The sequence below is a fragment of the Bufo gargarizans genome, chromosome 6, assembly GCF_014858855.1.
Source record: "Bufo gargarizans isolate SCDJY-AF-19 chromosome 6, ASM1485885v1, whole genome shotgun sequence".
Lineage (NCBI taxonomy): Eukaryota > Metazoa > Chordata > Amphibia > Anura > Bufonidae > Bufo > Bufo gargarizans.
Window position 1 is genome coordinate 21,364,208 of NC_058085.1, and position 24,265 is coordinate 21,388,472.

At 45.9% G+C, this 24,265-nt stretch overlaps 1 pseudogene; it reads right to left on the minus strand.

The window, feature by feature from the left end:
- The window catches only part of LOC122941895, a 128,427-nt pseudogene extending 120,675 nt beyond the window's left edge, over nt 1-7,752 (minus strand).
- Nucleotides 7,753-24,265: the final 16,513 nt, after the last annotated feature.

Consider the following 24,265-nt stretch of genomic DNA (forward strand, 5'->3'; position numbering starts at 1 on the left):
GGGGGGGTTCTGTGGAGGACAGTGTTATTGGGGGGGGGGGGGTTCTGTGGAGGACAGTGTTATTGGGGGGGGGGGGGTTCTGTGGAGGACAGTGTTATTGGGGGGGGGGGGGGTTCTGTGGAGGACAGTGTTATTGGGGGGGTTCTGTGGAGGACAGTGTTATTGGGGGGGTTCTGTGGAGGACAGTGTTATTGGGGGGGTTCTGTGGAGGACAGTGTTATTGGGGGGGTTCTGTGGAGGACAGTGTTATTGGGGGGGTTCTGTGGAGGACAGTGTTATTGGGGGGGTTCTGTGGAGGACAGTGTTATTGGGGGGGTTCTGTGGAGGACAGTGTTATTGGGGGGGTTCTGTGGAGGACAGTGTTATTGGGGGGGTTCTGTGGAGGACAGTGTTATTGGGGGGGTTCTGTGGAGGACAGTGTTATTGGGGGGGTTCTGTGGAGGACAGTGTTATTGGGGGGGTTCTGTGGAGGACAGTGTTATTGGGGGGGTTCTGTGGATTACAGCGTTATTGGGGGGGTTCTGTGGAGGACAGCGTTATTGGGGGCGTTCTGTGGAGGACAGCGTTATTGGGGGGGTTCTGTGGAGGACAGCGTTATTGGGGGGGTTCTGTGGAGGACAGTGTTATTGGGGGGGTTCTGTGGAGGACAGTGTTATTGGGGGGGAAAGGTCTGTGGAGGACAGTGTTATTGGGGGGGAAAGGTCTGTGGAGGACAGTGTTATAGGGGATCTGACGCCATAACATTGGGCCCTAGTCATAGCAGCCATCACATATAAAGTGCATACAGCAGCCCCTGGCAGTACTGCTTTGCTAGACTTGCAGTAATCCCTTATCACTAAGCAGTACTCACCATTCAGTAATGAAGTGTGCGGGGCCGGAGCGTGACTGAGTGACGTGCACTGCCGGCCTGCCCGCTGCGTGCATGGCGAGTACTGCTTACAGATAAGTGATTACTGCTATGTGCTGAGGAAAATAATCATACACAGCTTTTCCAATATTATATTATATGCAAGTAAGAAGGGTGACTTGTATCTAGATGTGCTAGAATGGAATCCGTGATATGGCTTTGGTACTGCCACCCTAGACTACAAAACCCTTGAAGATAATGATGCATTTATCTCCTGATGTTCATGTTCAACTGAGAATCTGAGCACAACTATGGTTAACCATTTACATTATTGCATGGTCCCGGCTGAGGACCGCTCAGAAAACTGTTGTGCCACTCTTGTGCAACAACAAAAGATCTGCAGCAGTTCACAGAGAAGGCCACCTTAAAAGTCTATACAGGCAGAAAATAGTGAGAATAACCAGACAACATGTAATGTCTATGGTCAGCTGTAATCCTGCCATCTCCATCTTTCTCCACCTATCCCAAGAATAAAACATATAATACTGGTGGATAAAACAAGACTGAAGACAAGATCTTCACAGTCTTCTACAGATCATAGGGAACATTTCATGAGACCTTATCTCCATCTACCTGATCATCCTGTGGTACATTGTGATGCTTTTCTGAACCATCCTGTAGAAGAAGAGGACTGGGACATCTCTCCGGTGTTCTTCTCTCTTCCTTAACTGTAGGAAACACATCCAGTGACTGAATTCATTCCTTACATACAGATAATGAGAGGACGTGTGTATTTAGTCAAGTCTATTACCTGGTGATGTGAGGGGCCGGTGATCCTCCATCATGATGTCCTTATATCCATCTACCTGATCATCCTGTGGGACATAGTAATGTTCTTCTGAATTATCCTGTGGGACATTGTAATGCTTTTCTGACCCATCCTGTAGAAGAAGAGGACTGGGACATCTCTCCGGTGTTCTTATCTCTTCCTTAACTGTAGGAAACACATCCAGTGACTGAATTAATCCCTTACATACAGATAATGAGAGGACATGTGTATTTAATCATGTCTATCACCTGGCAATGTGAGGGGCCAGTGATCCTCCATCATGACGTCCTTGTACAGATCTTTGTGTCCTTCTAAATACTCCCACTCCTCCATGGAAAAATAGACGGTGACATCCTGACACCTTATAGGAACCTGACAACACAATGATACAGTCATCACCCAGATCCCTTCATAGCGTTCCTGTATAATGTCCCAGCAGTATCACCTCTCCAGTCAGCAGCTCAATCATCTTGTTGGCGAGTTCTAGGATCTTCTCTCTATTGACTTCCTCGTGTATCAGGGGGTGAGGTGGAGGCCCCGTGATTGGGCTCAGGGTTCTTACCCATCCTTCAGAAACAGGGGCCTGACAGCGCTCACTAGAAGTCTTCTTCACTACTGTGTAGTCCTGGTTATGGAGAGACACAGTAATAAATACCACTCCATACATCTCCGGAGTCCCTCACCTCTCCAGTCATGTCCATCTGTTAGTAACATAGATAAGATGATGTAATGTGACATCATCAGAATCTCTCACCTCTCCAGTAAGCCGGAAGAGGATCTCTAGGGTGAGATTTATTATACTCTCCGCCATCTTGTCCCTGTCCCTATCCATCCTTGACGGGTCAATCAGGAGATTGATGTCATATACAAAATATCCAGTGAGAGAATCCTTTAATGTGGGAACCTGAATGGAGAGAAGATGAGATGATGTAAAATCCCACAAAATCCCATCTAAAAAGTAATTTTTGGAGATAATAAGAGGAGATATGGGAGGAGATAATAATGTGTAGATGTTGTGTTCTTTCTTTTTATAGTGATCAAAACATGTGTGAGGTCATGGCAGTTTCATGGTATGTCACACCTTCACATGACCCTACAGCCAATAGAAGACATCATCAGTGATCAGTATGAACAGCACGTGACCACCATAGACCATCCTAGGCCTCAATGGTCAGGTGATATACATACCCCCATCAGAGCTCCGACCAATATTGTCGTTGCAGTGATGTAAACAGACTGAAGGAGACCACAGGAGCCTCAGTGCTGGAGCAGTGGAGGATTCTACAGGTCCTGTGTTCTCCGGGTAATTGTAAAATGCTGCGGAATATGTTGGCGATACATAAAGATTATTATTACTATCTAGACAGACATTGGGTTGGCAGATTTGGTTTTTGGCAGCTCCTCAGGACCTCACAGATGTTGTAGTTTATTAGATTTATTTTTAACAAGCAGCATGAGGAAATACAGCGGTCAAGGGTTTCTGTCATGAGAAATAACGTGATGTAGCTTACTGATATTAGTGCTTCCGTGGGGTTTCGTCCCGTACTTCTGGTCCGCAAAAAGATAGAACATGTCCTATCTTTTTGCGGAACTGCTGGATCTCAGACCCATTCAAGTGAATGGGTCCGCGATCCGCTGCGGCTGCCCCACATACTGTGCTCGTGCATTGCGGCCTGCAGCACGACCACAGTGCGCACACGCCCGTGTGAAAGAGGCCTAAAATTAATGACACTTATAAAGTGGTCCTGGAAAAAATACAAAAAATACAAAAAAGTGGCCCCATTTTGTAGTTGCGTCCAAATTGATGAAAGGCAGGGCCAACACAAGTAGGTAGGGCTGGCAATACCATATTGTGGCACGTTATACCACCCCAACAGAGCCAAATACCATAGCCCCTCACAAAATACTGCCCCCATCAGCACAAAATACATCCCCAAAAAACTTCCAATGGCCGGCCTGAGGAGGGCTCAGGGGGCCCCTTGGGCATCAGACCAATGGGAAATTTCCCTGTAAGGTCTGTGGCCAATCCGCTCCTGGTGGCTGGGGAGAGGATTATGTTATTTACATGGGACTGAATGTTGAGGGGGAGATGTTATTTACATGGGGTTAGGGTTGTTGCGTTCCCAAAATTTTAATTTGATTTCGATACCATAAAAAAGTATTGCAATACTCGATACCATGCAAAAAAAATAAAACACCAAAAAAAGCAGCGTGCATTCTGCATTTTATGGAACGTCTGGCCCATAATCGAACAGTCTGATCCAATTTTTTGGGAGGACAAGTTGAATAAAAAATGGCGAATCACTCAGTTTTTATTTTATTTTTTTTCCTGTTTTTTTTTTTATTTTGAAAGTTCACACTTTTTTGGCAATATGTAATATGTTTATTTTTTATTGTTTATATATTTTATGTGTAAAATTGGAAAAGGGGGTGATTTATACTATATTTTGGTGTTTGTTTTTTTGTACTTTTTATTTAATAACTATTACCCTCTTAGGGACTAGAACCTGGATCTTTCCATCCCCTGTCCTATTCCCCTGATAGAGCTCTATTAGGGTGAATAGGATCTCACACGCTCCCTGTGCCCTGTGCACACAGCAGCAGGGAGCCGACCATGGACGGCTTCAGTAGCATCCTGGCTGCCATGGTAACCGATCAGAGCCCCAGGATTACACTGCTTGAGCTCCGATCACAACTGCCACCAATGAGGAGGAGAGAGGGGACCCTGTCGCCAATGTCACCTATGATTACAATAATGGGGGCGGCGCACTACGCCAATAATGTTCTTAATACTGGGGAAAGGGGGTGGTCAGGTGCTGGCTATGCGATTCTGCCACCGGCACCCGCCTCCTGTATTTGTATTAATGGGTGAGTTATTATTGGTGGCGCAGTGGCCACAGCCCCTCCCCTCCGCCGCCCCTCTCTCTCTCTTATTGGCGGCAGCGGCACAGGGGGAGAGAGGGAGAGACTCCTTCTCCCCTGTACTGCTGAGAAAACATGGCACGTGCTGACAGCAGCGTGCTCCATGTTCTCTGATACTGGGCTGCACAGTAGCACAGCCTAGTATCGGTAAATGTCAAATCCCGGTATCGAATCGATAACGGTACAAAAGTATCGATAATTCGATGCCCGCTACAACCCTAGCTGGGGGAGGGAGTGATGTTATTTACATTGGACTGTATATTAAAGTGGCTGAGGAATTATAATTTTTAAAAGGACACTGTTACGGATACCACACCTCGTGCCTGCTTGACGTCACCTACGTCGAGCTCACGAGATACGGTATGGTCACTGGTTACCAAGGCGTGACGTTATGCCCTCCAGAGGAGCAGGTAAGGTCAGGTTGGTACAGTTTACACAGACTACTCCTGTCCACGCGGGCACAGAGAGGTGACAAGCTGAGGGAGCCTGGTCACTGCCGCAATGAAACACCGCTGTCTCAGCCCGGGTATACTGCCACCAGCTTCATGTTTGATATAAGCCCGGTCCGCTAACGGGATTATTTACGGTGAGAAACCAACCTGCGGTAGCTTATATTTAGGCCGAAACACGGACGTGGGGATTCGTGATCGAGATACAAGACAGCACCAGATTAATTTATATATTTAATCGCCTTAAGGGCGCACTAGATATAACACAACATCCACAGAGAATATACAGCGGTCTGAGGTTACAGATACAGGTTATATGGGTACAACAGGGTCAGGGCTCCAGTCACACGTCCGCAATTCCATTCCGCATTTTGCGGAACGAAATTGCAGACCCATTCATTTCTATGTGGCCGCACAATGTGCTGCCCGAATCCGAAAATGCGGACCCGCACTTCCAGGTCTGCAATTCCGATCACCCAAAAAATAGCAATTGCGGACAAGAATAGGCCTTTTCTATTAAGTGCCATACTGCTGGGGGGACATACTGCTGGGGTGGGGGGGCCGCAATGTGGGCATACTGCTGGGGGGGCCGCAATGTGGGCATACTGCTGGGGGGGGCCGCAATGTGGGCATACTGCTGTGGGGGGGGGGACGCAATGTGGGCATACTGCTGGGGGGGGGGCCGCACTGTGGGCATACTGCTGGGGGGGGCCGCACTGTGGGCATACTGCTGAGGGAGGGGGGGGGGGGGCCGCACTGTGGGCATACTGCTGGGGGGGGGCGCACTGTGGGCATACTGCTGGGGGGGGCCGCACTGTGGGCATACTGCTGGGGGGGCCGCACTGTGGGCATACTGCTGGGGGGGCCGCACTGTGGGCATACTGCTGGGGGGGCCGCACTGTGGGCATACTGCTGGGGGGGCCGCACTGTGGGCATACTGCTGGGGGGGCCGCACTGTGGGCATACTGCTGGGGGGGCCGCACTGTGGGCATACTGCTGGGGGGGCCGCACTGTGGGCATACTACTGGGGGGGCCGCACTGTGGGCATACTACTGGGGGGGGTGGCCGCACTGTGGGCATACTACTGGGGGGGCCGCACTGTGGGCATACTACTGGGGGGGCCGCACTGTGGGCATACTACTGGGGGGGCCGCAATGTGGGCATACTACTGGGGGGGCCGCAATGTGGGCATACTACTGGGGGGGCCGCAATGTGGGCATACTACTGGGGGGGCCGCAATGTGGGCATACTACTGGGGGGGCCGCAATGTGGGCATACTACTGGGGGGGCCGCAATGTGGGCATACTACTGGGGGGGCCGCAATGTGGGCATACTACTGGGGGGGCCGCAATGTGGGCATACTACTGGGGGGGCCGCAATGTGGGCATACTACTGGGGGGGCCGCAATGTGGGCATACTACTGGGGGGGCCGCAATGTGGGCATACTACTGGGGGGGCCGCAATGTGGGCATACTACTGGGGGGCCGCAATGTGGGCATACTACTGGGGGGGCCGCAATGTGGGCATACTACTGGGGGGGCCGCAATGTGGGCATACTACTGGGGGGGCCGCAATGTGGGCATACTACTGGGGGGGCCGCAATGTGGGCATACTACTGGGGGGGCCGCAATGTGGGCATACTACTGGGGGGGCCGCAATGTGGGCATACTACTGGGGGGCCGCAATGTGGGCATACTACTGGGGGGGCCGCAATGTGGGCATACTACTGGGGGGGCCGCAATGTGGGCATACTACTGGGGGGGCCGCAATGTGGGCATACTACTGGGGGGCCGCAATGTGGGCATACTACTGGGGGGGCCGCAATGTGGGCATACTACTGGGGGGGCCGCAATGTGGGCATACTACTGGGGGGGCCGCAATGTGGGCATACTACTGGGGGGGGCCGCAATGTGGGCATACTACTGGGGGGGCCGCAATGTGGGCATACTACTGGGGGGGGCCGCAATGTGGGCATACTACTGGGGGGGGCCGCAATGTGGGCATACTACTGGGGGGGCCGCAATGTGGGCATACTACTGGGGGGGGCCGCAATGTGGGCATACTACTGGGGGGGCCGCAATGTGGGCATACTACTGGGGGGGCCGCAATGTGGGCATACTACTGGGGGGGCCGCAATGTGGGCATACTACTGGGGGGGCCGCAATGTGGGCATACTACTGGGGGGGCCGCAATGTGGGCATACTACTGGGGGGGCCGCAATGTGGGCATACTACTGGGGGGGCCGCAATGTGGGCATACTACTGGGGGGGCCGCAATGTGGGCATACTACTGGGGGGGCCGCAATGTGGGCATACTACTGGGGGGGCCGCAATGTGGGCATACTACTGGGGGGGCCGCAATGTGGGCATACTACTGGGGGGCCGCAATGTGGGCATACTACTGGGGGGGCCGAAATGTGGGCATACTACTGGGGGGGCCGCAATGTGGGCATACTACTGGGGGGGCCGCAATGTGGGCATACTACTGGGGGGGCCGCAATGTGGGCATACTACTGGGGGGGCCGCAATGTGGGCATACTACTGGGGGGGCCGCAATGTGGGCATACTACTGGGGGGGCCCACAATGTGGGCATACTTCTGGGGGGGGGCCGCAATGTGGGCATACTCCTCTTACCTGGATGGAGCGTGTCCTCCTCTGACAATCCTTCACCATGTGATCATGTGCAGGACTAAGCTCCAGGCTGTGCTGCAAGAGGAAGGAAAAGACCTGTGATGAGGTCATGACCATGTGATCATGTGTGGGAGGAGTCATGGAAATCACATGACCAGGTTTATCTGCTCTGTGTGTGCAGGGCTCTGCTGGGGACCTAATAACAGGAATGACAGAATGGAATGCCCATACAGAATAATGGAAATGTAATATTTGAATTAGAGACAAAACCATGTGACATCTCTAATAGTTATTTAGCAGGCTTACTCTCCAAGTTCAGTGGGATTATTTAATGTTCAGATTAAGTGGAATTATCCCTGTTTTCTACAGAATGACGAGGGTGACTGACACAATGGAATGCCCATAGACTATAATGGGAAGTAAACTCTGAGCTCATTTGCAGGTGTGGGAGGAGTCAGGCTGTGCTGCAGGAGACGGTACAGGACCTGTGATGATGTCATGACCATGTGATCAGGTGTGGGAGGAGTCAGGCTGTGCTGCAGGAAAAGGTACAGGACCTGTGATGATGTCATGACCATGTGATCAGGTGTGGGAGGAGTCAGGCTGTGCTGCAGGAGACGGTACAGGACCTGTGATGATGTCACGACCATGTGACCATGTGTGGGAGGAGTCATGGAGATCACATAACCAGGTTTCTCTGCTCTGTGTGTGAGACTCTGCTGTGTGGAACCCCAGTCTGTATGTAGCAGAGCTGTAAGCCTGTAATGTTTGTATAGATGAGCTGTATCTGTAGTGTCCCACTAGGTAAAGGTGGGCACTACACAAGGATCAATTGGGCCACGTTGCCCTCCTACTCCTGAGGGACAGTGGCAGTATATTTAACCGTCCATTTTAATGTATTTTCTATATGCTTTTATATGTATTGTTCCCCTGTGATGTGTACAGCAGGCCTATTGGGGTGTAGTGTAGCATCCTAGACACTAGAGGGAGATAGAGAGCCCCTAGTATAAAGGTCCAGGCCCAGACTGGGAGGAGTTAGTCTGTAGTCAGGAGTCTGTGGAGACAGAAGTGAGAGGGCACCAGCCAGAGACAAGCTGAGGGCCTCCTCCTGACATGCAGCTAGACAGCCCAGGCTTCTAGTTGCCACCAGGAGGCTAGTGGAAGGATCCTAGCCTGCCTGAGGATAAAGAGCCAGAGTTAGCGCAGAAGAGTCACCCCATGAGAAGAGTTTGCCTCCTGGGAGGAACCTGCAGTTCCCACAAGCCAAGCAGAGCCAATGTACCAGCTACCCAAGTAAGCTGAAGGGCAGAAGTATTATAAGTGTAAAGCGGAATACGGGAGGAAGATTTCTATCAAGGATAAAGCCAGCATTCGGGCATCCGGGCCTTGGGATGAGACCAGACAGGAGTTCAGATGAACAGTGTACACTATTTCTGAGGAGAAGGTACAGCCTGATCTGAGGGTGTTGTTGTTACCCTCTGAGTATCTTGCCAGGAACAGTATACCTGCCATTATTGGGAAAGCCTGCTTGTGATGTAAACCTGATATATGGAACTGTATTGACCACCAACTGTACAAAGTTGAACTGTTTCTCAGTAAAGAAAAGTTTGGTTCATCACAACCTGTGTTCCTCACTTAGTACTCCTATAAATCGTTGTGCCACCGTCACAGGCACTGGCGTCACAAACCTTAAAGGGACCTTGCCCCAGGCACATTAAACACCTGCAACATCCAGGGCACCTCATCCACCATCAGGCCTGGTCCCAAAATACAGAGTGTGCCCCAGAGGTCTCCTGTGCCAGCCTCTCCATCACTGCTGTACGCCTGCCCAGGGTTTTCCTACAAAACTGTGAGTAACCCTCGCTTGCCCATTAACCGTGACCTCACAATCGCAATACCCTGCGGGTCCGGCGTACTGCATATCCGTGTAATGTCTGTGTAGTTGAGCTGTATGTGCATACAACCAAGCTGTTTATGTGTAATATGCCTCTAAAGAGTTGTATCAGTGTGTGCAGCAGAGCTGTGTATGTGTAATGTTCTGTTACTACAGCTGAGTCTCTGTCATGTCCATGTAGCAGAGCTGTGTATGTGTGATGTTCAGTTACTACAGCGGAGTCTCTGTCATGTCCATGTAGCAGAGCTGTGTATGTGTAATGTTCTGTTACTACAGCTGAGTCTCTGTCATGTCCATGTAGCAGAGCTGTGTATGTGTAATGTTCAGATACTACAGCTGAGTCTTTGTCATGTCCATGTAGCAGAGCTGTGTATGTGTAATGTTCAGTTACTACAGCTGAGTCTTTGTCATGTCCATGTAGCAGAGCTGTGTATGTGTAATGTTCAGTGACTACAGTGGAGTCTTTGTCATGTCCATGTAGAAGAGCTGTGTATGTGTAATGTTCAGTTACTACAGTGGAGTCTCTGTCATGTCCATGTAGTAGAGCTGTGTATGTGTAATGTTCAGTTACTACAGCTGAGTCTTTGTCATGTCCATGTAGCAGAGCTGTGTATGTGTAATGTTCAGTGACTACAGCGGAGTCTTTGTCATGTCCATGTAGCAGAGCTGTGTATGTGTAATGTTCAGTTACTACAGTGGAGTCTCTGTCATGTCCATGTAGCAGAGCTGTGTATGCGTAATGTTCAGTTACTACAGCGGAGTCTCTGTCATGTCCATGTAGCAGAGCTGTGTATGTGTAATGTTCAGTTACTACAGCTGAGTCTTTGTCATGTCCATGTAGCAGAGCTGTGTATGTGTAATGTTCAGTGACTACAGCGGAGTCTTTGTCATGTCCATGTAGCAGAGCTGTGTATGTGTAATGTTCAGTTACTACAGTGGAGTCTCTGTCATGTCCATGTAGCAGAGCTGTGTATGCGTAATGTTCAGTTACTACAGCGGAGTCTCTGTCATGTCCATGTAGCAGAGATGTGTATGTGTAATCTTCAGTTACTACAGCTGAGTCTCTGTCATGTCCATGCAGCAGAGCTGTGTATGTGTAATGTTCAGTTACTACAGTGGAGTCTCTGTCATGTCCATGTAGCAGAGCTGTGTATGTGTAATGTTCAGTTACTACAGCAGAGTCTCTGTCATGTCCATGTAGCAGAGCCGGCGATGTAATCTGCTGGTATCGGGGCTCTGTGTGTGCTCGGGAGATGTTTAGGGGTAACTCTGTCCCTTTTCTCCATATCAGTTATTAGAAATGATGTCAGCGATACCTTATGTCGGGGCAGATGTAGGATTTCCGCTGTGGGGGAAAAGGAGGAATAACCTTCTCTTCTGTTGTTCCTAGTGTTAGCACATAAATGGCCGCGCTGTGTCTTATCGCTGGGGATTGTCTCTGTAGTTCATCTGAGCTTGTCTGCTGCTCCAATGGGGGAACATGGGCCCCGTTCTCCTGACTGGCAGGGGCCCCCAGCGGATGGACCCCACAATCAGTGGACAGGAGATACGTTCCCTTGTCTCAGTCTTGTATCATTGGCTGAATTTCAAAGATGAGATTTTAGTCTTTGGAGATTAGAAAAAACGCATCGGGCGACGCTGGAGAACGGCGGAAATGTCGGACAGATTGTGATCGGAGGCAGGACCGGCTCGGGGAGGTAAAGCGGTGATTAGTGTGACGGGGGAGGGGCAGAAGGCGGGAAGGTTGTCCTCAGTGACAGCGGTAAAGCAGGTTATGTGGGAAGAGCAGCGAGTAGTAACATAGAGAGGCTGAGAGGACGGCGACTCCGAGCTTCATCTAACGCTGCCGATGGTTTAGAGATAAGAGGCATAGTCCTCAGCTGAGATGAGGGGGGTCAGACGGGGTACGGGGGGGGGGGGGAGGGAGGTAAAGGTATGAAATAATTATTTGGGGTTGTGGGACAGAGACGACGTAATAGAAGTGAAGAAGTCCTGCTGTGAGGAGGTGAGAGCGGACATGAAGTTGCTTCTCTGGAGGCCATGAAGTCTTCCTTGGGTGGGATTTCTTCTGGCTTCGTTCTGGACTCTGGAAGCCTCAGCTTTTCTGTTTGGTTTGTGTCGGGGCTGGGGATGGATTTGTTGGGTTCTGCTCTGTGTGAGACGCAGGGGTGAGAGCTTGTGGAGTTCTAGAAGACAGCGGCTGCATCATGAAGAGAAGATATGACCTGCGCTGATGATCTGGCCACCTACTACAGAGACAAGATCGGTTACATCCGGCGGGAAATAATTTCCCAGTCCCCAACCAATTTCGATCCTCCTCCCTCCCACACTTCAATGTGATCGCTCTGATCTTTTGACGCTATAACAGATGAAGAAGTCTTTAGGCTTCTCTCTGCTTCTCGACCCCCCACCTGTAGCAGTGATCCTATCCCCTCACACCTTCTCCAGTCCCTCTCCCCGGCTGTCATTACCCGCCTTACTACAATATATAACCTCTTTCTCTCTCACTCTCTCTCGCTTCCCATCCTCTTTCAAACATTTTGTTATAACCCCACTACTAAAAAAAACATCTTGACCCGACCTGTGCCGCTCACTACCAACCTGTCTCTAACCTCCCCTTTATTTCTAAACTTCTGGAACATCTCTTTTACTCTCTTCTGCCTTATTTTTTTCATTTCAATCGTTTTTATTGTACATTTTCAGGATATTACATGAATAACCAATTCTGACATTTGTCATGTTATACAATCATTAGCGAAGTACAAACCGGATTCCCAAAAAGTTGGGACACTAAACAAATTGTGAATAAAACCTGAATGCAATGATGTGGAGATGGCAAATGTCAATATTTTATTTGTAATAGAACGTAGATGACAGATCAAACGTTTAATCCGAGTAAATGTATCATTTTAAAGGAAAAATACGTTGATTCAAATTTTCTGTGTCAACAAATCCCAAAAAAGTTGGGACAAGTAGCAATAAGAGGCTGGAAAAGGTAAATTTGAGCATAACGAAGAGCTGGAAGACCAATTAACACTAATTAGGTCAATTGGCAACATGATTGGGTATAAAAAGAGCTTCTCAGAGTGGCAGTGTCTCTCAGAAGCCAAGATGGGTAGAGGATCACCAATTCCCACAATGTTGCGCAGAAAGATAGTGGAGCAATATCAGAAAGGTGTTACCCAGCGAAAAATTGCAAAGACTTTGCATCTATCATCATCAACTGTGCATAACATCATCCGAAGAGTCAGAGAATCTGGAACAATCTCTGTGCGTAAGGGTCAAGGCCGTAAAACCATACTGGATGCCCGTGATCTCCGGGCCCTTAAATGACACTGCACCACAAACAGGAATGCTACTGTAAAGGAAATCACAGAATGGGCTCAGGAATACTTCCAGAAACCATTGTCAGTGACCACAATCCACCGTGCCATCCGCCGTTGCCAGCTGAAACTCTACAGTGCAAAGAAGAAGCCATTTCTAAGCAAGATCCACAAGCTCAGGTGTTTTCACTGGGCCAGGGATCATTTAAAATGGAGTGTGGCAAAATGGAAGACTGTTCTGTGGTCAGACGAGTCACGATTCGAAGTTCTTTTTGGAAATCTGGGACGCCATGTCATCCGGACCAAAGAGGACATGGACAGCCCAAGTTGTTATCAACACTCAGTTCAGAAGCCTGCATCTCTGATGGTATGGGGTTGCATGAGTGCGTGTGGAATGGGCAGCTTGCATGTCTGGAAAGGCACCATCAATGCAGAAAAATATATTCGGGTTCTAGAACAACATATGCTCCCATCCAGACATCATCTCTTTCAGGGAAGACCCTGCATTTTTCAACAAGATAATGCCAGACCACATTCTGCATCAATCACAACATCATGGCTCCGTAGGAGAAGGATCCGGGTACTGAAATGGCCAGTCTGCAGTCCAGATCTTTCACCTATAGAGAACATTTGGCGCATCATAAAGAGGAAGGTGCAACAAAGAAGGCCCAAGACGATGGAACAGTTAGAGGCCTGTATTAGACAAGAATGGGAGAGCATTCCTATTTCTAAACTTGAGAAACTGGTCTCCTCTGTCCCCAGACGTCTGTTGAGTGTTGTAAGAAGAAGGGGAGATGCCACACAGTGGTGAAAATGGCCTTGTCCCAACTTTTTGGTGATTTGTTGACACCATGAAATTCTGATTCAACATATTTTTCCCTTAAAATGGTACATTTTCTCAGTTTAAACTTTTGTTCCGTGATTTATGTTCTATTCTGAATAAAATATTAGAAGTTGGCATCTCCACATCATTGCATTCAGTTTTTATTCACGATTTGTATCGTGTCCCAACTTTTTGGGGAATCCGGTTTGTATGCCACCCTACTGTTATCTGGTATTATGTATAAATATATCTATGATTCAATACGAAACCTGTTATGGATTTGGACAGATAGAGAAATATAAAAAGAGTCTGAATGTCTGATACTCTGATTTTTAAGTTGATCGATTCCAGTTCGGACTTTTTAGGACTCTAAATGAATGAGACACCTCCTCATTTTAACAAGACCTTCTATATAAGGATAGATTTTTTTAGTATGCTGCTGACCACTGAGGAAGGGGCAAGTTAAGACCCTGAAACGCGTTTGGTGAAAGCAGCTACAGGAGCCAAAGGAGCCGACATATGGCATGATACTCTGAAAGATCTTAAAGGAAAAACTGTTTTCAGCTAAGGAACAGTGAAGCAGGCGCGCGCCTTACTACTGACACAGCCTCCGATATCTCCTCCTACCAGATCACGTGGATGTAGCCGAATCACGTGAGAAAGCAGGAAGGTCCTTCATACCTACCCGGACGCTGTGGATCGCATGCAGACCCGATCCACTCTACAGGGACTGTATTACCACATGGGCCGTCTGGAGGGGTAACGTAAAGAGCATTAACTTATATTTATCTACTTATGCCCTAACCGAACATTCACAGGCCGTATCAGCACGGAGTTTGTCCATACCGGGTAGTACACTGCAGCGATATATGGCAGCAGGCCGTAAACAACATACCTGTGGCGAATGACCACCATTTTGCTAGCCACCTAGCAGTTGATGGCCTTTATCTGGAACGCAGTTAATTGACATTGCGAAGTGGTATACACGCATACAATTTACGCCGAATCAGCTATTTTATCATATTGTCCTATTGTGAGGCGATCTGTAATGACCCTCTAACTCGCCTCCATAACGAGGTGGTAGCGATAGCGCTCAACACGAGGAGTTAGCTGGCTAGCTGACAACGCCGTACCATTTAGGGATTTGTGATAGATTTGATTGCAATTAGGTAATTTAAAGTTTGAGTATTGTCAAAACCTGGCGCCTTTAAGTGTGTTATTATGTGTGATATTTTATGTTTAATATTTTATTGATATGACAATTATTAAATTTAGCAAATAGTTACAAACCGCATCTAGTATCCATTTGTTTCCAGGTAGTCGAGTGCCCCCTGTAATTACATATCACCAATGGAACACTGCCACGAGCCTCAGGGAGGATGCCCCCTCTCATGTGCATATATACTGCTTAACTTTCTCTAATAAATGAGAATTTTGCTTTGATCTTTGAGAGGTGTCAGTGTGGTTTTTCTCTGTCGTGCACGTACTAACAACTTGCAGTTTGGCGCAGACAGTTGATAAGATAGCACAGCTTGTGTGCATTCAAAACAGTTAGCGCCCAACATGGGACAAGGGTGAAATTGTTCTGCTGAGCAGCCGCATCAAATATCCACTCGTGGGTCGGACGCAGACGAGGGAGGAGACTGGTTATCTTACCTGATATCCCTTCTGTGCCTCCGCTTTGTGTAGTGCGTGGGACGGCTGGACACCAGACCAAATAAGCCCTTGTCCCAAGAACGTGGTCAAAGTGTATTATCAACTGTCTGTGGTTTGACAGGGACTTCAGAGGAAAGATACATATGTATATAGTGTGGGGATTTGCTCTGGATGCAGTATAGAGGCAAGGAACCAGGTTGTAAATCAACTTCAGTGTATAAATTGACACTCAGAAAAAAACATCACAGTCTTGGTGCTTGTTCACACACAGCAAAACATAACAATGGTCACCTGGAATCCTTGGTGTCAGTTCACACCCAGCCATATGCTCAGCCACAGACAAGTTCACTGGCAGGCTTCCAGACGGCCTGCACGCCTGTTTGTAGTCCTCAGCACAGAGTACTTTACAGCTTTTATGTCAGATGGAGGATAATCTACACCACCTGATAAAGCTGACTGCTTTTTATAAGCCTCCCAAGACCCAGCCTGGAACGTGGGGAATAGCCACCCACCCAGCACTTTGGCTACTCTCAATAAGAGCCGTCCTGGATTGGCTTTACAGCCATACTAAACAGCTGAAGTGTCAGACTGCAAAGCAAATAATGACACTTCAGCAAAAAAAAGTATCTTACCTCACCGAGGCCAGAAACCTCGGTGACGCGTACCGACCATCAATGATGGCCCCTTATTCCTTCCTACAATAGTTACACGTGTTCCAACTTTAGACAGTTGATATTGGTGTCCAAGATACTGTCATAGATGTCTTCCAGTTAACATGAAAAAGAGAATCATATTAGTGAAATAAGAAAGGAATGCTTCAAGATAACAAGGTAGTAAAGGATGCAGAAGCATGGTATAGAATAGCCAGAGAGATGAAGAGATTAGGCTGGACAGAAGTGTATGATGAAAAGACAAATTATTACTTTTATATGCCGCCAACACAGCCCCTAAAATGTTGCCGGGAGGACTCTGACATGCTTCAGCAGGCACGACTCCCACCATATTATCAGCCCCTCAGTCTCTGGAGGGGTGGATCTGTGGAGTATGTCATTGCCAGAATCCCACAGGGAGGAATGTCTGTTACAGCTGTGGTGCGGCAAAACCACGCCCCAGGCCCACCTCCTTGTGCCCGGTTATCACACAGGATGGCACACCCTAGGTACCAGCTTCCGCTCCGGCAGCCATCTTAACTAATCCCATTTTCTCCCTGGCAGCCATCTTAACCGAGGGAACTTCACTCCCTGCCCAGCGGCCATCTTAGCTACTGGTATTTTTCCTGATATGGCTACAAGCACGAAACAATACACATAGATCTAAGGAGCACCACATAGAGTACTCAACTCAGTAAGTGAAGGCTACACATTTACCTATAATTAGTTATTACTTGTAGTATTGTTTAATTAGATGAAATGCCCTAACTTCTATGTTTTTTCCTTTGCTAGGATTAAGTCTGCACTTGGAGGCAACTTCATCTCGATGCATCACAGGTTGTTGTGGTTGGTGCAGATGTTCAGGACTCCAGGTCAAGGGGAATTGGGTGAAGATATTAGGTTAAGTCCTGCATTTGATACAAAGTCAAGTGAAGTACTGGGCCCTGAGGGTCCTGCTCATCTGCTAAAATCACAAAAGGAGGGGATTGTGATGGAAATGGTCTGAACTGTGGTAAACTTTCTGTTTTTCTGAAGAATGCTAACCTTGAGATAAGAATCTGCAGATGCTTAACTACTAAAATGCCATTAGTATGGTCTGGAAGTATTTCCTTATATTAGGTCATCTGATATTGATGACCTATCAGATTGGCGGGGGTTCGACACATCAATATTAAAAGCCCTGAGAACCCCTTTAAGATGCACTTAATATGATTTATTATGCAATATTCAATTCAAGTGATTGATACATAAGGGTTGTCTGGATTCTATTTGCTTTTTGGAGAATGGACTTACTCATCATTCAGTGCTGTAAATTGCTTTCCCTTCCTCTTCTATGACTGGCGGCTTTACTTTGCATCTACTGTTTTATTTTATATTGTACTATTTTTCAAAAAGTAGAAAAAAATGAAAATGGTCAACAAGATATGATTTCCTTTTGAACATTTTCCCACATTTTGATTTCTGAATGTGAATATGGCTTCTCTCCTGTGGTGGTCAGCAAGGGTTGACTTTAGAGTAAACAATTTCCCAAATTCTGAAAGGTTTTCTTTATTTGATGTCTAATAGGATCTGAATTCTGGATAAAACATTTCCCAAATTCAGAACATAAAAATGGCTTCTCCCCTGCGTGAGTATTGTGACGTCTAACAACATCTGATTTCTTACATTCCAACCACTAATAGTTTTGCTGATCCAAGTAATTCTGACATGGTTATAGTCAAATATTGTACTGTATACTGAAACAAATTGCTTAACTTTATTAAAAATTTTATATATATATAAAAAATGTACCGCATGACTGTACGTCATGATCACGCGGCACGGTTTCGAAGACTTGTTACGCCCTCCCTGTGAGTAGGTAAGGTCAGCTTGGCACAGCCCCTGCCAAATGGGCACAGGGATTGAGAGAGGGTGGCCCACGCTACCTCCGGCATGGCACAACACTTGCTCACAACCCTGACAAGGCTAAGAGAGCCCTTTCACTGCCCCAGTGAGACATAGCCCTGCTAGCCCAGTATACTGCCACCAGTTCCTCGTTGGATATAATCCCGATCCATTAACAGAGTTACAGTTGCAAGAAAAAGTATGTGAACCCTTTGGAATGATATGGATTTCTGCACAGATTGGTCATAAAATGTGATCTGATCTTCATCTAAGTCATAACAATAGACAATCACAGTCTGCTTAAACTAATAACACACAGATAATTAAATGTTACCATGTTTTTATTGAACACACCATGTACAACTATAAAGAAACTCACCTATATATATATTTATTCAAAATCTTTATCAGAAATATATTTACATCTGCTTAGTTTTATTTTAAATATCTATCAATTGCAGAACAAAGTCACCTGAATCAGAAGGTAGGCTATCTTTATGTCCTGCCGACAGTGAGACAACTAAATAACACACAATACAATGGTGACAAGCTCTGCTAAGCAGCTAATAATCGCTATAACTAGGCAGGTTAGTCGATACTTTGCACAGAACATATATCAGGAGGTTTCTATAGAATATGACAGGATGATGAGGCAGGATGTTCTATAAACTGTTGACCCAGATGTTCTCTGCAGTTGTGCTTTATTACCCAAGTCAACAGTCTTTACAAAAATCACTTTGTTATCCCTTAAAATATGAATTTCAAAAACTTTTCCAACATGGTGTAGTGAATGAATCCAGTTATGTCGGAGCTGCTTCAACTGAAGAGATTGGTCACCACCTCTGTCTAAGGCACAGGATGGATCTGTAGAGTTCTGGTGCCAGAGTTACTGTAGACCAACTGATTGGTGGGGATGCCAGCTGTCAGACCCCCCACCAATATGATACGTATGGCCTATCCTGACAACAGGCCATCGAGAGCACATTACGGAAAAACACATTTATTGACATAGACATTATAGTCATTTAGAGCATGGGGCGGTTTGATGGTCCAAGCATCAATTCAAACTCCAGCTGCTTATTCTTTAAATATGCAAATTGACAATAGTTAAAATTGCATCCCCGTTTTGGTCATATTAATAGTTATTTTTTTTGTTTCATGTGAAAAGGCAGACTATGCTGACGGTTTCGGCAGGTGTAGACTAATTTTCCATTTTATTCTCACTTGTATTTTATGATATATTTTAATAGTTTTAAAATATATTTGGGCCGGTGGGACATTTACAATTTTTATTTTTTGCTGATTTTCTTTATAACTAAAGCATGCAGATGTGGCAAGTGAAGCTTGTGCAGCATAACGGCCCTGCCTAGCAAGATAGAAACGACTATGTGCACAGAACAAGCAATCACCGACAGAATATATTAAGGGGCAGCGTCCAAAACCATCCATGAGAACAGTAAAGGATCACTACCCCGACCCAATCCGAGCTATCGTCATTACTGCTAGAAGTACAGATGTAGCAAGGGTTAACACACAAACTCTTAACTCAAAATGGTCACAAATGTAACATATCCAATAAATATATTTGATATCATGTCATCTTCAATTATAAAACAAAAAATCCAGAGCTGGTGGGACATACAATAAAAAATAACCAAGGATTCACCCACTGGTAAATTCATGTGAGATGAGTAAACCATATAACTTCTACAAATACAGGGGTGGCGGGGACACCCCACTTGTTGGATTTATCTACAGGTACATGGTTTTGTTCTTCACCAGGTTTGGTTGAAAGATACACTACTCCCATAGATTTACGATGTGTCACGCATAGAGACTTACTCTTATCAGTGGTAGCCCCTCTCTCCATTACTACCCCTGTGCTATCCCATGCTCAGTTAGAGGTAGGTGGGGTGTCAATAAAAATGATTTTATGGATTTAGGTCACAAGCTTAGGGCAAAGACCTCAAACGCAGCGTTTTCCAAAATCCTACCTGTAACACGGGCCACACAAGAAAGGCAGCGGGAGATTAGGGAGATTTACAAGTGGCTCAAGAACTGGTGTAGGAAGGAGGGGTTTGGGTTCCTGGAGAACTGGGCCAACTTCTCTGTTGGCTACAGGCTCTATCGTAGGAATGGGCTGCACCTCAATGGGGAAGGGGCGGCTGTTTTGGGGGAGAAGATGTCTAGAAGGTTGGAGGAGTGTTTAAACTAGGGACTGAGGGGGGGTAATTACGTTATAAAAGGGGAAGCTAGATAGAGACCTGGGGCAAGGTAATAGAACTGGGGGAAAAATGAAAGGAGGGAGTAGAACAGTTCAGAAGGAAAGGTGTAGGGTAAAAAATATACATAAACCTCTTAATTGTATGTATACTAATGCCAAAAGCCTGACTAATAAAACTGGGGAACTAGAATTTGTGATGTGTGAGGAGGACTATGACATAGTGAGAATAACTGAGACATGGCTGGATGATAGCTATGACTAGACGGTTAATGTACAGGGTTACAGTATGTTTAGAAAGAATCGCCAAAACCGGAGAGGGGGAGGGGTATGCCTGTATGTTAAGTCCTGTCTAAAGCCCAGAGTCTGAGAAGATATAAGTGAGGGACATGAACATGTGGAGTCACTGTGGGTAGAAATACATGGAGAAAAAAAAACAAACAAAATAATAATAGGAGTTTATTATAGGTCACCTAATATACCAGAGTCCACAGAAAATCTACTACTAAACAAGATAGACGAGGCGGCAAATCATAATGAGGTGGTTATTATGGGGGACTTCAATTACCCAGATATAGACTGGGAAACTGAAACCTGTACATCTCATAAAGGAAACAGGTTATTGGCAATAACCAAAGACAATTACCTTTCTCAACTGGTTCAGGGCCCGACTAGAGGGACGGACATACTGGACTTAGTATTAACCAATAGATCTGACAGAATTACAGATGTGCAGGTTGGGGTACACCTAAATAGTGACCATAAAGTAATAACCTTCCAATTGTCATTCAAAAGACAGTTTCTTCAGGGAGGAACAAAAATACCAAACTTCAAAAAAGCTAAATTTAGCCAACGAAGAGAGTCCATAGGCCTAACTAAAAAAGTAGAAAAATTTAAATGTAAAGAAAGCAATAAATGACAAAAAGATAGCATTTAAAACACTAACACAGGAGGGTAGCACGGAAGCATTAACAAACTACAAGGGAAAGAATTTAATATGTAAAAGACAAATAAAAGCAGCAAAACTAGAGACAGACAGATTTATTGCCAAAGAGAGTAAAACTAACCCTAAAATTATCTTCAATTATATAAAATGGCAAAAAGTATAAATCTGAAGGTGTCAGCCCTTTAAAGAGTAATGAGGGGGGAGTTGCAGAGAGCGATGAGGAAAAAGCAAAGCTATTAAATATTTTCTTCTCCACTGTATTCACTGAAGAAAATAAACTGTCAGATAAAATGCAGGATGTTAAAGTAAATTCCCCATTAAAAAGGCCCTGTCTGACCCACGAAGAAGTACAGCGGCGTCTTAAAAAGATTAAAATAGACAAATTGCTGGGACCAGATGGCATACACCACAGTATCATAAGAGAAATAGGTCATGTCATAGCCAGACCCTTATTTCTGATATTTAAGGACTCTATACTGACAGGGGGTGTTCCACAGGATTAGTACAAAGCAAATGTGGTGCCAATATTCAAAAAGGGTCCAAAAACAGAGCCCAGATACTATAGGCCGGTAAGTTTAACATCTGTCGTGGGTAAACTGAAGGTTTTCTAAGAGATGCTATCTTGGAGTACCTAAATGAAAATAAGCAAATAACGCCAAATCAGCATGGCTTCATGAGGGGTCGGTCATGTCAAACTAATTTAATCAGTTTTTATAAGGAGGTAAGTTCTAGACTTGACAGCGGCGAATCAATGGATGTCGTATATCTGGACTTCTCTAAAGCATTTGACACTGTGCCACATAAAAGGTTGGTATATCAAATGAGAATGCTCGGATTGGGAGAAAATGTCTGCATGTGGGTAAGTAACTGGCTCAGTGATAGAAAAGAGAGGGTGGTTATTAATGGTACACACTCATGGGGTCACTGTCACTAGTGGGGTAACACAGGGGTAAGTATTGGGCCCTATTCTCTTCAATATATTTATTAATGATCTTGTAGAAGGCTTGCACAGTAAAATATCAATTTTTGCAGATGCAACTAAACTGTGTAAAGTAATTAACCTGGAAGAGGACAGTATACTACTACAGAGGGATCTGGATAGATTGGAGGCTTGGGCAGATAAGGTTTAACACTGACAAATGTGAGGTTATGCACATGGGAAGGAATAATTCAAGTCACCCGTACATACTAAATGGTAAAACACTGACATGGAAAAAGGATCTAGGAATTTTAGTAAACAGCAAACTAAGCTATAGAAACCAGTGTCAGGCAGCAGCTGCCAAGGGCAATTAGATAATGGGTTGCATCAAAAGTAGCATAGATGCCCGTGATGAGAACATAGTCCTACCACTTTACAAGCCACTAGTCAAACCACACATGGAGTACTGTGTACAGTTCTCGGCTCATGTGAGCAAGGCAAACATAGCAGAGCTGACGGGGGTTCAGAGAAGGGCAACTAAAGTAATAACTGGAATTGGGCAACTACAGTACCCTGAAAGATTATCAAAATTAGGGTTATTCACTTTAGAAAAAAGACGACAGAGCAGATCTAATAACTATGTATAAATATATCAGGGGTCAGTACAGAGATCTCTCCCATCATCCATTTATCCCCAGGACTGTGATTATAACCAGGGGACATCCTCTGCGTCTGGAGGAAAGAAGGTTTGTACACAAACATAGAAGAGGAGTCTTTACGGTAAGAGCAAAGAGACTATGGAACTCTCTGCCTGAGGAGGTTCAAGAGGGGCCTGGATGTATTTCTGAAGTGTAATAATATTACAGGCTATAGCTACTAGAGGGGCTCGTTGATCAAGGGAGTAATTCTGATTGGAGTCAGGAAAAAGAAATTCCTCCTAAAGAGGGGACAATTGGCTTCTACCTCACAGTTTTTTTTTTTGCCTTCCTCTGGATCAACTTGCAGGATAACAGGCCGAACTGGATAGACAGATGTCTTTTTTAAGCCATATAAACTATGTGACATCATATCGGTCATTCCACTTGACTGCAAATAACTGTCCCTTTACAAGTGTGAATGACACCCCATTTTCCACATGTCTGGACAGCAGCTCTTGTGGGAATCCAGCTCTATTTTTGGGACTTTCACATATAGGCCCCTGTATTTGCAGTTTTACAGGAATGGAGGGTCCCCATACGGATCACAGGCAGGGTGGAATGGAATACTGTATATATTTTTTTTATTTTCTCTCACCAAACATTTGTGTTTAGAGGACCACAATGGATTTTAAATGAAATGAACAAGATGTGCTTTAACTGCAGACTGTCAGTTTTATTTGAGGGCATTTACATCCAAATCAGGTGAACGGTGTAGGAATTACAACAGTTTGCATATGTGCCTCCCACTTGCTAAGGGACCAAAAGTAATGGGACAATTGGCCTTTCAGCTGTTCCATGACCAGGTGTGTATTATTCCCTCATTATCCCAATTACAATGAGCAGATAAAAAGGTCCAGAGTTTATTTCAAGTGTGCTATTTGCATTTGGAATCTGTTGCTGTCAACTCTCAAGATGAGATCCAAAGAGCTGTGACCATCAGTAAAGTAAGCCATCATTAGGCTGAAAAAAAAAAGAAAAAACCTATCAGAGAGATAGCAAAAACATTAGGCGTGGTCAAAACAACTGTTTGGAAAATTATTAAAAAGAAGGAACGCACCGGTGAGCTCAGCAACACCAAAAGACCACGGAAAACCACTGTGGTGGACGACCGAAGAATTCTTTCCCCGTGAAGAAAACACCCTTCACAACAGTTAGCCAGATCAAGAACACTCTCCAGGAGGTAGGTGTATGTGTGTCAAAGTCAACAATCAAGAGAAGGCTTCACTAGAGTGAATACAGAGTGTTCACCATAAGATGTAAACCATTGGTGAGCCTCAAAAACAGGAAGGCCAGATTAGAGTTTGCTAAACGACATCTAAAAAAGCCTTCACAGTTCTGGAATAACATCCTATAGACAGATGAGACCAAGATCAACTTGTACCAGAGTGATGGGAAGAGAAGAGTATAGAAAAGGAAAGGAACTGCTCATGATCCTGAGCATACCACCTCATCAGTGAAGCATGGTGGTTGTAGTGTCATGGCGTGGGCATGTATGGCTGCCAATGGAACTGGTTCTCTTGTATTTATTGATGATGTGACTGCTGACAAAAGCAGCTAGGTGAATTCTGAAGTG